Genomic DNA, 14,506 nt, shown 5'->3' with positions numbered 1-14,506 from the left:
GAGGGGGTTCTGCCCCTGGGGTAGAGTTCCTGGGTCCAGTCCTGCTGTAGGAGACTCCATGTGCAGGATGGGCTCTGCCCCTGGGGTACAGTTCCTGGGTCCAGTCCTGCTGTAGGAGACCCCTGTGCAGGATGGGCTCTGTCCCTGGAGTACAGTTCCTGGGTCCAGTCCTGCTGTAGGAGACTCCTGTGTAGGATGGGCTCTGCCCCTGGGGTATAGTTCCTGGGTCAAGTCCTGCTGTAGGAGACCCCTGTGTAGAATGGGCTCTGCCCCTGGGGTACAGTTCCTGGGTCCAGTCCTGCTGGAGGAGACTCCCTCTGCAGGGGGACTCTGTCCCTGGGTTATAGTTCCTGGGTCCAGTCCTGCTGTAGGAGACCCCTGTGCAGGATGGGCTCTGTCCCTGGGGTACAGTTCCTGGGTCCAGTCCTGCTATAGGAGACCCCTGTGCTGGATCGGCTCTGCCCCTGGGGTACAGTTCCTGGGTCCAGTCCTGCTGGAGGAGACTCCCTCTGCAGGGGGACTCTGTCCCTGGGTTATAGTTCCTGGGTCCAGTCCTGTTGGAGGAGACCCCTTTGCAGGAGGGGCTCTGACCCTGGGGTACATTTCCTGGGTCCAGTCCTGCTGGAGGAGACCCATGTGCAGGGGGACTCTGCCCCTGAGGTACAGTTCTTGGGTCTGGTCCTCCTAGAGGAGACCCTGTGCAGGGGGGGGGGGAGGAGGATCTGCCCCTGGAGTAGAGTTCCTGGATTCAGTCCTACTGGAAGAGACCCATGTTTAAGCGTGACTGCCACTGAGGTACAGTTCCTGGGTCCAGTCCTGCTGGAGGAGACCCCAATGCAGGGGGACTCTGCCCTGGACCTGGTCCTCCTAGAGGAGACCCCTGTGCAGGGGGAGAAGGCTCTGCCCCTGGAGTAGAGTTCCTGGGTTCAGTCCTACTGGAAGAGACCCATGTTTAAGGGTGACTGCCACTGAGGTACAGTTCCTGGGTCCAGTCCTGCTGGAGGAGACCCCAATGCAGGGGGACTCTGCCCCTGAGGTTCAGTTCCTGGATCTGGTCCTCCTAGAGGAGACCCCTGTGCAGGGGGAGAGGGCTCTGCCCCTGGAGTAGAGTTCCTGGATCCTGTCCTGTTGGAGGAGACCTCCATGCAGGGGGGTCTCTGCCTCTGGGCAGAATCGTAGAAGAAGGCGTTAAGAAGACCCCGAAGTCCCAGCTAGGCTTAATAGGGATCAAGCTATACAAACAAAATTTGGTCCATTGTCAGACGAAATAGGGCAACACCATGACAATCCAGCTGAAATGGAAATGAAGTGGGGAAAAAATTACAACAAGCCAACGTTTTACATCTTTGATTGCTTCATGGTTTCAACAGAAATGGAATCAAAAGTTTAATTACTTGACAAGTGTGCGGCCAGCTTAGGGCTAAAATACGCTTCAAGCTACTTGAATTCACATCCTGTAGGCATCAAGCAGAACCTTCCAACGCTCCGTTCTCCGCAAAAAGGTAATTTTACCGGTTTGTTACTTAACCTCACAGGGGTCTATTGTTCCTCTCTCGGCTCTCAACGTCGTCTGGAGAGGCCATTATATGGATTCATGGTGCTATTTACAGCTTAACCTCTATCTCACCTCCGATCCCGCCACCAATTTTATATTATGTTGGAAGTTAATTATGGAGGACGGGACCGTGCGATTACTCAGAAAGGACCCCCGCCATCCCAACATTTAAATGGAGTGCCGGCCTGCGATCATCACTTCTACAGGAATCTATAGGCATTGTACTGCTATTGGTGCAAAATAAATGGCGCTTTTCCACTGCATGGAACCGAACGGTTCGGCTCGCTTTTGTGCTTTTCCACTGCTGGTACCGCATGGTATAGTGTAGGTTCGGTACGGTGGCGCTTTTCCTATGCATGGAACCGAACGGTACGCCTCTCAAAAACAGTACTACCTCGATTGTTGTTCCAAGAGGTACCATACCCGGTACCATATCCCACAATCCTTTGCATGCAGTCACTACTAGCCACTGATTGGTCAGAGAATCGTTGTTATCCCACCCACATCCCACCCTACTTAACTTTAGTACTACTTTAGTGGAAAAGCAAACCATACCGTACCGTACCGAACCGTTCCAACACCGTACCATGCGGTACCAGCAGTGGAAAAGCAAGCAGGGCCGAGTAGAGCCGAGCCGGTACTTGCAGTGGAAAAGTGCCATAAGACTCAACAATTTTCTGAGCCAAACACGTCATCGTCTCCAAAACCGGAGCAGTTCCTTAACCGATAATAAATCCCAAACCAAAAATGTCATATTGCAGGTTATCAGTCATTGGAAGCGACGGCTGCATTCGTTTCTTTTCCCCCCTCTGTTTTCACCTGGCCAGTAACACACCTCCTTTATTAGAGCGCCCCCACTCTGGATGAAGGAGCACAGGGGGCACAGCACACAGTAGCATTGTCAGTCTGGGGGGGGGGGGGGGGGGGGGAAGGGGAGTGTTAGATGCATAGCTCCCAACTGTCCCTGATTTTGAGGGACTGTCCTTGATTTGGAACAAAGTCCCTCTGTCCTTCTCATTTGTCCCTCATTTTGGTCTGATCTATATAATGGTTTATAAAATGAACTATTTACCTATCAGAAAGTGTTTCCCAGTGCTAAACCTTTCATTCAATTTCTATATTGCGGCATTTGTAAATTTTGATAGCCAATATAATGGACCAGTAGTGGTAAAAAAGCACTAGTGGGTTTAACTACTCTTTTTTTTTTTTTCTACAATTCTCCTTTAACCTCTTTACGACCGCCCGCCGCAGATGTACTGTGGCAGGCAGCCGCTCCTGCGCAAATTGCCGTAACTCTACGGTGGTCACGAGCAGGAGGCGAGCGATTGCCGCCGCCAGCGCGCTCCCGCCCCCACTTGTCATCGGGGAAGCCAATGCAGCGGGCACGCGGCTCCGATTGACGCCTGACACCCGCGATCGCTCCCCACTGAGAGAGAAGAACGGTCGGCTGTTGTAAACACAGCCGACCGTTCTTCTCCCTGGAATGATCATAGAGCCCATGTGATCCTTCTATATAGGATTACAGGTCTCTATGGTCATTCCACAAGCCGCGCCCCCCCCAGAGTTAGAATCACTCCCCTAGGCTCACATTGAACCCCTCGATCACCCACAATGTTAACCCCTTCCCTGCCAGTGTCATTATTACAGTAACAGTGCATATTTTTAGCACTGATTACTGTAGTAATGTCACTGGTACCCCCAAAAGTGTCAAAAATGTTAGTTAGGGGTCCAATCTGTCCACCGCAATGTCGCAGTCCCGCAAAAAAAATAATAAAAAAAAAAAAAAAAAAAAAAAATCACAGATCGCCGCTAAAAAATAGATAAAAATTACAAATCTTTCCCCTAGTTTGTAGCTTTTGTGCAAATCAATCAAAATACACTTATTGGGATTTGTCCACCGCAATGTCGCAGTCCCACAAAGAAAAAAAAAAAAAAAAAAAAAAAAAAAAACCACACACACACACACACACAACAGCAGATCGCCGCCATTACTAGTGAAAAAAAAAAAAAAATGACATAAATCTTTCCCGTAGTTAGTAGACGCAATAACTTTTGCGCAAACCAATCAAAATACGCTTTTTGCGATTTTATTTTTACCAAACATATGTAGCAGAAAACAAATTGGCCAAAAATGTTAAAAAAAATTTGATTTTTACATTTTTTTTGGGGGGAATTTCATATAAAAAAAAATGTGAAAAAATATTGTTATTTTTGCAAAATTGACGCTCTTTTTTTGTTTATAGCACAAACAAAAAGTAAAAATCGCACAGGTGATCAAATACCACCAAAAGAAAGCTCTGTTTGTGGGAAAAAAAGGACGTCAAATTTGTTTAGATAAAGCGTCGCACGACCGCGCAATTGTCCGTTAAACTCGCACAGTGCCGAAATCTCAAAAAGTGGCCTGGACGTAAGACAGCAAAATCCTCCGGTGGTAAAGTGGTTAAGAATCGCACAGGTGATCAAATACCACCTAAAGAAAGCTCTATTTGTGGGGAAAAAAAGGACATCAATTTTATTTAGGTACAGCGTCGTACGACCACGCAATTTTCCATTAAATCAACGCAGTGCCGAATCGCAAAATATGGCCTGGTCAATAGGGGGGCAAATCCTTCCGGTCCAGAACAGGTTAAACTCACTTAGTGCCTGATGTGCATTATATCAGCCTCAGAACCTGTGTAATTATTCTGTGTCCTGGATTAAAGGGATGAGATGTAACCCTAGTTATCAGTAATGGCAGCTTCCTTCCAATCAGAAAGCCGCACTGTAAACCACCCAACAGACCAATCAGCTGCCACACTCACCGGATCTGTGTGACCAACATTACGGAAGGTGGTGGGGGGTAATTGTCCCATCTGCCTGGTCCCGGCAGGTTGTATATCAGACCCTGTGCTCGCCCTCCTCTCCATTCACAGGAAGCCCCGCATTTCCTCTCTCGCACAGGTGGAGCTCAGGTGTTCATTATCAATCCCAAATCTTCCCCTCCTCTGGGCCCTTTCACACGGGGCTTTCTGATCCGGTCCACCTGTCAGTTTTTCAGTCGGACCGGATCGGATCCTCCATGCACCCCTATTGAGCAGCTGATGTCAGAGGTGACACCCGCCGCTGCAATCTGATCCGATCCGAAAAATCCAGACGGATGGAAACCCTATTTTCCATCCGTCTGGAGGATGGGATCGGATGAGAACGGACAGGTGGTCCGTTTTCATCCGATCTCCCCATAGAGGAGAGCGGGGATCTGACAGCAAAGTGAGCGGACACGGACCTGTCATCCGCCTGCTCAGCGGGTTTGGGGGGGCAAAACGGAGTCCGCCTGGCGGAAAGCCTTTGTAAAAGGACCCTCTCCTCTCTAATCCAGCACATGCATGAGTAAAACTACGTTCACACGGGTGCACTTAGGCATGCGCCCGTGCAAAGCGTTGCGTTTCCTCCCATTGGTTGTACAGGTTTTCCATACGCCCCCTGTGTAAGGCTGTCCCATTCATGTTAATTGATGTGCAGCAGCTGCACCGACACCACCGCTGCTCCCAATCCTTGTGGGTGCGTCCCTGAACTCACCCTGTCTGCATATGGAGACATGCACCCCGATTTCTCAACAGGCACTGTAGACATGTGCCTACAGGCGCCCTTCCTATAGGGGCACTCATTTGTATGAGTTTTATTTTTATTTTTAACCCTTTTGCTGCCAGGTCTGTACGCCGTATGACCTGTACCCATCTGTACGGGTTGGGGTTTACACACAATCCAGTGTCTGCAGGCCCGGGACTGACATGGCGGGTGGAGGGCAGGGAGAACAACAGACACACGTCCGCTCTCCTCCCCTTCTTGCTGTGACCTGGAAAGTGACATGTATGACGTCACTTCCGGGTCACCCTGTCACGTTCCCCGGATAGCATAGCCAGGAAGGGATGTATTAGCAGTGCGATCTGAATCCCAGATCAGAAATGCAGCGTCTTTTAGACCCCGTTCACATAGGGGCGACCCGACTTGCCGGGGCGACCTGTGAAGTCGCGTGCACAATGCGCACCGCGACCTCGGAGCGACATGCACGGACTTCATATCATTGAAGTCAATGCAGGTTGCCCCAAAGTAGTACAGGACCCTTTCTCTAAGTCGGAGCGACTTGTGTCGCTCCTATTAGAACGGGTCCTGTGCTAATCTATGGCAGGCGACCCACCGCGACTTGTCAGGCGACCAGGTCGCCTGACAAGTCGCCCCAGTGTGAACCGGCTCTTAGACATACAGACCTGGCAGTGAAAGAATTTTAAAAACAAACATAAAAAACCTCATACAAAAGAGCGCCTGTAGGCAGATGCCTACAGTGCCTATTGGGAAATTCTGTACTATTTAATGAGTTCTGGACCAGAAGATTTTCCCCCTTAATGACCAGGCCATTTTTTGCGATTCGGCACTGCGTTATTTTAACAGACAATTGCGCGGTCGTGCGACGCTGTACCCAAATAAAATTGATGTCCTAATTTTCCCCACAAATAGAGCTTTCTTTTGGGGGTATTTGATCACCTGTGCGATTTTTATTTCTTGCACTATAAAAATAAAAAAAAAAGGTGACAATCCTGAAGAAAAAAAAACAATATTTTTCACATTCTGCTATATAACATTCCCAATAAAAATAATTTATAAATCAAATTTTTTCATAATTTTAGGCCAATTTGTATTCTGCTACATATTTTTGGTAAAGAAATCCCAATAAGCGTATTTTGATTGATTTGCACAAAAGCTACAAACTAGGGGAAAGATTTATGTCACTTTTTATTTATTTTTTAGCGGCGATCTACAATTTTTAGCGGGACTGCGACATTGCGACGGACAGATCGGACCCCTAACTGACATTTTTGGGGGGACCAGTGACATCACTAAAGTAATCAGTGCTAAAAATATGCAATGTTACTGTAATAATGCCATTGGCAGGGAAGGGGTTAACTCAGGGGTGATCAAGGGGTTAAATGTGAGCCTAGGGGAGTGAGTCTAACTGTGGGGGGGGGGGGGCGTGGCTTCTGAAATGACCATAGAGACATGTGATCCTATATAGAAGGATCACAGGAGCTCTATGATCATTCCAGGAAGAAGAACGGTCGGCTGTGTTTACAATAGCTGACCGTCCTTCTCTCTCAGCGGGGAGCGATCGCGGGTGGCAGGCGGCAATCGTAGCCGCCTGCCCTGTGCATCGGCTTCCCCGCTGATGAGCGGCAGTGCGCCTCCTGCTCGCGCCCGACATATAGCAGTTTGCCCAGCAGCGGATGCCTGCTGCAGTATTACTGCGGCGGGCAGTCGTAAAGCGGTAAGTGCCGGTTCCCATTAGTGCAATGACAGAGATCGCATGTAATTCGGAGCGCACTGCTCCTAAAATGACATGCGATCTCTGTGTGGTGCAAATTCAGCCATACAGTTTGTATGGCTGAATTTGCACCGCAATCGCACTATAAGACGCACAGGACCCTTTTTTTGGTCCGCAGCAGAATCGGATCGCATGGTGGTTCACACTAGTGCGATCCGATTCTGTGCCAAAATACAGATCGCACTGCGATATGCGATCTGATCTGGGGGGGTCGTTAACTTTTAATTGACACCCCCTGCGTAGTGTGAGCTGCCAGGGGTGCGGATGCAATGCTGGAACGCGCTGTATATTCGCAGCATTCCCACATCGCACAAATGTGAACCGGCACTTAAAGCGGAGTTCCACCCAAAAGTGGAACTTCCGCTTTAGGGAGTCCTGACCCCCCGACATGCCACATTTGGCATGTCATTTTTGGGGGGGGGGAGCGGGTACCTAGTTTTGACAGGTACCCGCTCCCACTTCCGCTCGGAGCGCCGCGGCGCCCTGAGCGGAAGTTTTCCTCTCCCCCTCCCTCCCTGCAATCTTCTGGGACACGTCAGAGGTCCCAGAAGATTGCCGGCCAATCACGGCGCGCAGCGCGACTCGCGCATGCGCAGTGGGTACCCGGCTGTGAAGCCGCAAACTGTAACAGCCGGGTGCCCACAGCAGTGATGCCGGCGCCGAGGGAGAGGATCGAGGCTTCCGGCGGCCGCATCGCTGGACCATTGGACAGGTGAGTAAATGGCTGGAACTCCGCTTTAAAGTTAAAACCATAGAGCAGGGATCCTCAAACTACGGCCCTCCAGCTGTTGCGGAACTAAGCGTCCCATGACGCATTGTAAAGCTCTGACATTCACAGACATGACTAGGCATGATGGGAATTGTACTTCCAGAACAACTGGAGGGCCGTAGTTTGAAGACCCCTGCCATAGAGAGTATGCATAAATCAGCCACACCAATGACGCGTTTCGTCAGGCTTCTTCAGAGGCGCCCTCTCTTTGCACACAGCCCGTGGGGCCCACAGCAGGAACAAAGGGGAATCTGTCCGATCAGAGCCGCTGCAGAGTACCTGTGAGAGCCAGTCCTCGAAAGGGATTTTTCTGTAGAACGCGGGATCACGCGGCGGAAGCGCTTTTCTTTTCTTTAACATTAATTTTGTGTTTCTTCCACTTTTTTTTTTTCCTTGAGCAAGCTTGCAGCTTTAGACTTTTTTTTTTTTAGCCGCTGAGTCCTGTGTCAGCTCCCAGCAGGTAAAGGCTGAGACGTCAGCAGAACGGAGAAGCAGCCCCGCCGATCCCAGAGGAGTCCAACTAAAAATACCGCCAACTACTGGGAGGGCCGCGCACCGGCCTGTCAGAGCGAGAAAACAACTCGCGCCGCGGATCCTTCTACTAAACTGATTTTGGCGCAGCAGAAGGATTAAAACGTATAGAAATCTCGTCTTTTTTTTGGGCTTATTCGCATTTCTGCGTTGCGACAAAACACACCGCTACAAGCGCATGGCAACACACCTGATCCGAACTGCGGTGTCATTCACATATATAGGCGTTTCAGATCGCGGGCAGAATTGCCGCAATTCCGAATCATTGCAAGTCAAGGGGCGCCCAAGCGACTCCCGTGACTTGCAATGGCACCCCAAACGCCGCGCAATTTTGCCACGATTGTTGCCCCACGAATTGCGGTAAAATCGCGCAAGTTCTTGTACTTCTTTTGGGCATCAGACGTCTCACGATTGTGTTCGCGTAATTTTACAGCGATTTGGTCTAGGATGACCTGGGCTCAGAGGAAGTAGGTTGAATGATGCTGATCATCAGAAGGGCAGTCAGTTGTTCTGCAGTGCAAAGAGCATGCTTATAGGAGGAGAGAGCAAAGTGATAGAGAGATGAGCTCACCACTACGCTGCTGCTCTTGTCACTGTCTAATCACAGTCTGTAGTGGGTCCAGGATGACCTGGGCTCAGAGGAAGTAGGTTCAATGATGCTGATCATCAGAATCCCAGTCGGTTGTGCTGCAGTACAAGGAGCATGCTCACAGGAGGAGAGAGCAATGTGATAGAGAGACGAGCCTACAGCTATGCTGCTGCTCATATCACAGGCTGTAGTGGGTCTAGGATGACCTGGGCTCAGAGGAAGTAGGTTAAATTATGCTGATCATCAGAATCCCAGTCGGTTGTGCTGCAGTACAAGGAGCATGCTGATAGCAGGAGAGAGCAATGTGATAGAGAGACGAGCCTACGACTATGCTGCTGCTCATATCACAGGCTGTAGTGGGTCTAGGATGACCTGGGCTCAGAGGAAGTAGGTTGAATGATGCTGATCATCAGAATGGCAGTCGGTTGTGCTGCAGTGCATGGAGCAGGCAGATAGGAGGAGAGAGCAATGTGATAGAGAGATGAGCTCATCACTACGCCGCTGCTCTTGTCACTGTCCAATCACAGGCTGTAGTGGGTCTAGGATGACCTGGGCTCAGAGGAAGTAGGCTGAATGATGCTGATCATCACAATGGCAGTCGGTTGTGCTGCAGTGCATGGAGCATGCTGATAGGAGGAGAGCGCAGAGTGACAAAGAGGGGAGCTCATCCCAGTGCCGCTTTCCCCTTCACTGTGCAGTCACAAGCTGGGGGAGGGACAAGGGGGAAAGCGGCACTGGGATGAGCTAAACTGGGGAAGGATCTAAACCTAAAAGGGGAAGGACCTAAACCGCAGTAGTGAAGAGTCAGGTCTCCCGCCCTGCCTGACTGGGTCATTCTGTACGGCAGAGCTGTGTAAATCTCAGGACAGGATGGACAGAACTACAAACGTCTGATATCTTTTTATCCGCGTTTGGCTTTTTGCCGGGAGTTCAGCTTTAAGCGCATTTAGGTGGAAATTCTAGTTTTGCGTAAAATGTGAATTACGTCCAAAATCTCCAAGGAATGGGGGTAGAAGTAGAATGTCCCCCCCCCCCCCCCGCACCCTCCAGTGGGAATACATAACATACAACATCCCCGGCCTACACAGCCGTCTGTCTGGGGATTTCACGTTAGTCGTGATGCATACAGTATACATCGGCAGATCGCAATCTGTGACCTGGAAACGCAGTGCGGCGTCCCGGGGTGACTCATGGAGAATTCTGTGTCTGCTGAGGAAACTTCCAGAGAAGAGCGAACGTTACCGAAGGACCTTCCAAAGATCCGCCACCCTCCAGGACCGCGCCGTCCACCCCGACCCCAGACCAGCTGTGCACACCATGCAATTCTCTATGTGCAAATGGCAGACTCTTCGAGAACGGAAAAATGGTTCTCCGACAATTTTCTTCAAAATAAGGGGTCTAGTTATCAATGTTTTTGAACTGTGCTGGTGACTCTAACATAGGGAACAAAGTATTCAGCAAAAGGGAATATAAAAGGACTCGCGGCTGTTCAGTAAAATTAGAAGAAAAGCGGTTTAACCTTAAATTGTGCAAAGGGTTCTTTACTGTCAGAGCAGTAAGGATGTGGAATTCTCTTCCACAAACAGTGGTGTCAGCCGGGAGCATCGAAAGTTTCGAAAAAATGTTAGATGACCACAACATAGAGGGGTATACAATGTACTATTGACATAAACACACACTCATCATAGGTTGAACTGGATGGACTGGTGCAGAGGCATAACTATAACCTTCAGGGCCCCGGTGCAAGAAACCATGAAGGGCCCTCCCTGGACCCCTGGCCGGGGCCCTTCCCTTCAAGCCTGGGGCTCTTCCCACTGATCCTGGGGCCCTTTACTCTCGTTGCGTGGGGCCCTTTATTACGGTCCCACAGCGGGACCCTTTCACAAGTTATGCAGTGGGCCCCCTTCCTGCCATCATGGGGCCTCCCCACGGTGGTGGAATGCCAGGGCCCGCTCGCAAGTGTGACCTTTGCGATCCTGGAAGTTAACCAATTGGTGTCAGTAGTTTTTATTCTTTGGTATTTTAATTGTATTATTTTTTTATTTTAGTTTATTTTTTTTACAATGTCACTGACTATGACTCTGTCCATTCAGAAAAGGAAGGAGCTGGTAAATTACATATTTACCGACCCCTTCCTGGTTCTCTATTGTGACACATCCCCTGCAGCAGCCGGAATAAGAGGGGAGGGAGCACAGTGAAAGGGGGGGGGGCAGGTGAGCACAGTGGGGGGGGGGCAGGGGAGCACAGTGGGGGGGGGGGCAAGGGAGCACAGTGGGGGGGGCACAGTGGGGGGGGCAAGGGAGCACAGTGGGGGCGCAGGGGAGCACAGTGGGGGGGCAGCACAGTGGGGGGGGGGGGACCAGGGGAGCACACAGGGGCCCAGAGACAGCAGAACACAAGTGAACTGGATAGGAGGAGTGGTGGGGGCAGCATACAGAGGAACCAATCTCCTCCATTTTCCTCCTGCAGCTACAAAAGGAAAAAGGAGGACAGTGATTTCTCTACATGCTGCCCCCCCCCCCTCCTATCCAGGTGTACAGGGGAGCACAGTGGGGGGGGGGGAGGGGAGCACAGTGGGGGGAGGGCAGGGTAGCACAGGTGGGGGGGGGGGGGACAGGGGCCCACACAGGGGCCCAGAGACAGCAGAACGCAAGTGAACTGGATAGGAGGAGTGGCGGGGGCAGCATGCAGAGGAACCAATCTCCTCCATTTTCCTCCTGCAGCTACAGGAGGACAAAGGAGGGCAGTGATTTCTCTACATGCTGCCCCCGCCGCCCCTCCTATCCAGGTATACAGGGGAGCCGCACAGGCCCCCTGGAGCATGGGGCCCGGTTGCAGTTGCAACCCCTGTAGTTACGCCCCTGGACTGGTGTCTTTTTTCAATCTCACTATGTAACTATGTAAGATGCTGCCTGCTTTAAGACACCTTTTCTCTAATTGAAACCTCAAAATCAACCTTTTCCCTTTCTGTTCTGTTGACAACAATATGTTTGAATTTATCATCACTCGCTCCTAAAGTGATAGATCTCTGCGCAAATATTCAAGGGAATTAAAAAAAAAAAAAAAGTTGGCAATATCAATGATTCTTTTGACGATAATCGCTAATTACGTCATCGTGGGAACCTTTTATTTTCAGAATCAAATTCATCCCAGCCATAAAGAAGCAGCCAGGCACAGGAGCGAAAAATGTAAAGCGCTCGTGGCGCGGCGTTCATTTCCTTCTGTTTTTTTTTTTTTTTTGCTATTATAAAGGGCTGTAAGTGGGCGATTATTGGAATTGTTCTTTAAACATTCACAATATGTATAATCCACGTCTCTCTCGCCATTAGAGTGTGCGGGGGAGGGGAGGAGGGGGGGGGTTGAAAAGATCCCAAAATAGGAGCGGCTCCATCCCGGAGAAATCCCGCGGATAATTAGGTGTGATAAATAAACAAATTACATAAGTAAATGAAATTATTAAGATTCGGAAATCTTATAATGTGCTCTTAATGATCTCAATTTTCCCGGATAATGACTGCGCGGCGCCCGGAGACGATATCTGATCCTCTGGCTACCGGCTGCGGCGAAGGTGGAAAAAAAAACAAACAAAAAAGATGGAGAACGAATGGCGCGGGAATCTTGGTACAAACGCAACTTTGTATCGAAAATAAAAATCTCTATGGGCCCATTCACATTTTGCGTGGCAGGGACGCACGTGATTTCTTTTTTGGGGGGTGGGGGGATTTATACCTGTTTCTGAAGCTCCTGCACCTTTTTGGGCGACGAACTTCACGCTATTTTTTTTTCTCACATGCATTTTGGTGTGATTTCCATGTGTCAATCGCACTACTTTTTGGGGTGCCATTGCGTCTCGCAATAGCAATGTGATTCAGCTGTGGGTGCGGGAATCGATGCGATACCGGCAACCGGAACACACAGTGAGGATTCGTTTTTTTTTTTTTTTGGGGGGGGGGGGGGGGGGGAGGATTTATACCTGTTTCTGAAGCTCCTGCAACATTTTGGGTGACGAGCATCACGCTATTTTTTTTCTCATGCGCGATTTTTGCTGTGATTTCCATGTGACAATCGCGCTACGTTTTGGGGTGCCATTGCATCTCGCAAGAGCAATGCGATTCAACTGCGGGTGCGGGAATCGATGCGATACCCGCAACTGGAACACACAGTGAGGATTCGTTTTTTGTTTTTTTTTTTGGGGGGGGGGGATTTATACCCGTTTCTGAAGCTCCTGCACCTTTTTGGGCGACGAGCTTCACGCTAATTTTTTTCTCACGCGCGTTTTGATGTGATTTCCATGTGACAATCGCACTACTTTTTGGGGTACCATTGCGTCTTGCAAGAGCAATGTGATTCAGCTGCGGGTGCGGGAATCAATGCGATACCCGCAACTGGAACACACAGTGAGGATTCGTTTTTTGTTTTTTTTCGGGGGGGGGGGGATTTATACCTGTTTCTGAAGCTCCTGCAACTTTTTGGGCGACGAACTTCACGCTAAATTTTTTCTCACGCGCATTTTGATGTGATTTCCATGTGACAATCGCACTACTTTTTGGGGTGCCATTGCATATCGCAAGAGCAATGTGATTCAGCTGCGGGTGCGGGAATCAATGCGATACCCGCAACCGGAAAACACACAATGAGGATTAGTTTTTCTTTTTTTTGGGGGGGGGGGGGGGATTTATACCCATTTCTGAAGTTCCTGCAACTTTTTGGGCAACGAGCTTCGCGCTAATATTTTTCTCACGCGCGTTTTGATGTGATTTCCATGTGACAATCGTGTCTCGCAAGAGCAATGTGATTCAGCTGCGGGAATCGATGCGATACCCACAACCGGAAAACACACAATGAGGATTCGTTTTTCTTTTTTTGGGGGGGGGGAGGGGGATACCCGTTTCTGAAGCTCCTGCAACTTTTTGGGCAGCGAGCTTCACGCTATTTTTTTTCTCATGCGCGATTTGGTGTGATTTCCATGTGACAATCGCGCTACGTTTTGGGGTGCCATTGCGTCTCGCAAGAGCAATGCGATTCAGCTGCGGGTGCGGGAATCGATGCGATACCCGCAACTGGAACACACACAATGAGGATTCGTTTTTCTTTTTTTGGGGGGGGGAGGGGGATACCCGTTTCTGAAGCTCCTGCAACTTTTTGGGCAGCGAGCTTCACGCTATTTTTTTTCTCATGCGCGATTTGGTGTGATTTCCATGTGACAATCGCGCTACGTTTTGGGGTGCCATTGCGTCTCGCAAGAGCAATGCGATTCAGCTGCGGGTGCGGGAATCGATGCGATACCCGCAACCGGAAAACACACAATGAGGATTCGTTTTTCTTTTTTTTTGGGGGGGGGGGGGAATTTATACCCATTTCTGAAGTTCCTGCAACTTTTTGGGCAATGAGCTTCGCGCTAATATTTTTCTCATGCGCGTTTTAATGTGATTACCATGTGACAATCGCACTACTTTTTGGGGTGCCATTGCATCTCGCAAGAGCAATGTGATTCTTCAGCTGTGGGTGCGGGAATCAATGCTATACCCGTAACCAGAAAACACACAATGAGGATTCGTTTTTTGTTTTTTTTGGGGGGAGGGGGGGATTTATACCCATTTTTGAAGCTCCTGCAACTTTTTGGGCGATGAGCTTCACGCTATTTTTTTTCTCATGCGCGATTTGGTGTGATTTCCATGTGACAATCGCGCTACGTTTTGGGGTGCCATT

At 49.8% G+C, this 14,506-nt stretch overlaps 1 protein-coding gene and 1 long non-coding RNA gene across 4 annotated transcripts in view; one reads left to right on the top strand and one right to left on the bottom strand.

Annotated features, from left to right (window-relative positions):
- The window catches only part of LOC309566616, a 403,012-nt gene extending 399,364 nt beyond the window's left edge, over positions 1 to 3,648 (top strand). Inside the window, exon 2 of the long non-coding RNA XR_014225887.1 lies at positions 3,551 to 3,648. This is a non-coding gene — a long non-coding RNA (uncharacterized lncRNA). The remainder of the gene's footprint in view (positions 1 to 3,550) is intronic.
- Positions 1 to 14,506, bottom strand: part of SDK2 (sidekick cell adhesion molecule 2) — a 913,491-nt gene that overhangs the window by 665,832 nt on the left and 233,153 nt on the right. The window lies entirely within an intron of this gene.

This window comes from Pelophylax lessonae (genome assembly GCF_965119305.1).
Source record: "Pelophylax lessonae genome assembly, chromosome: 11".
Lineage (NCBI taxonomy): Eukaryota > Metazoa > Chordata > Amphibia > Anura > Ranidae > Pelophylax > Pelophylax lessonae.
Note: the sequence above shows the minus strand (reverse complement) of the source record. Positions and strands in the feature narration are given on the sequence as shown.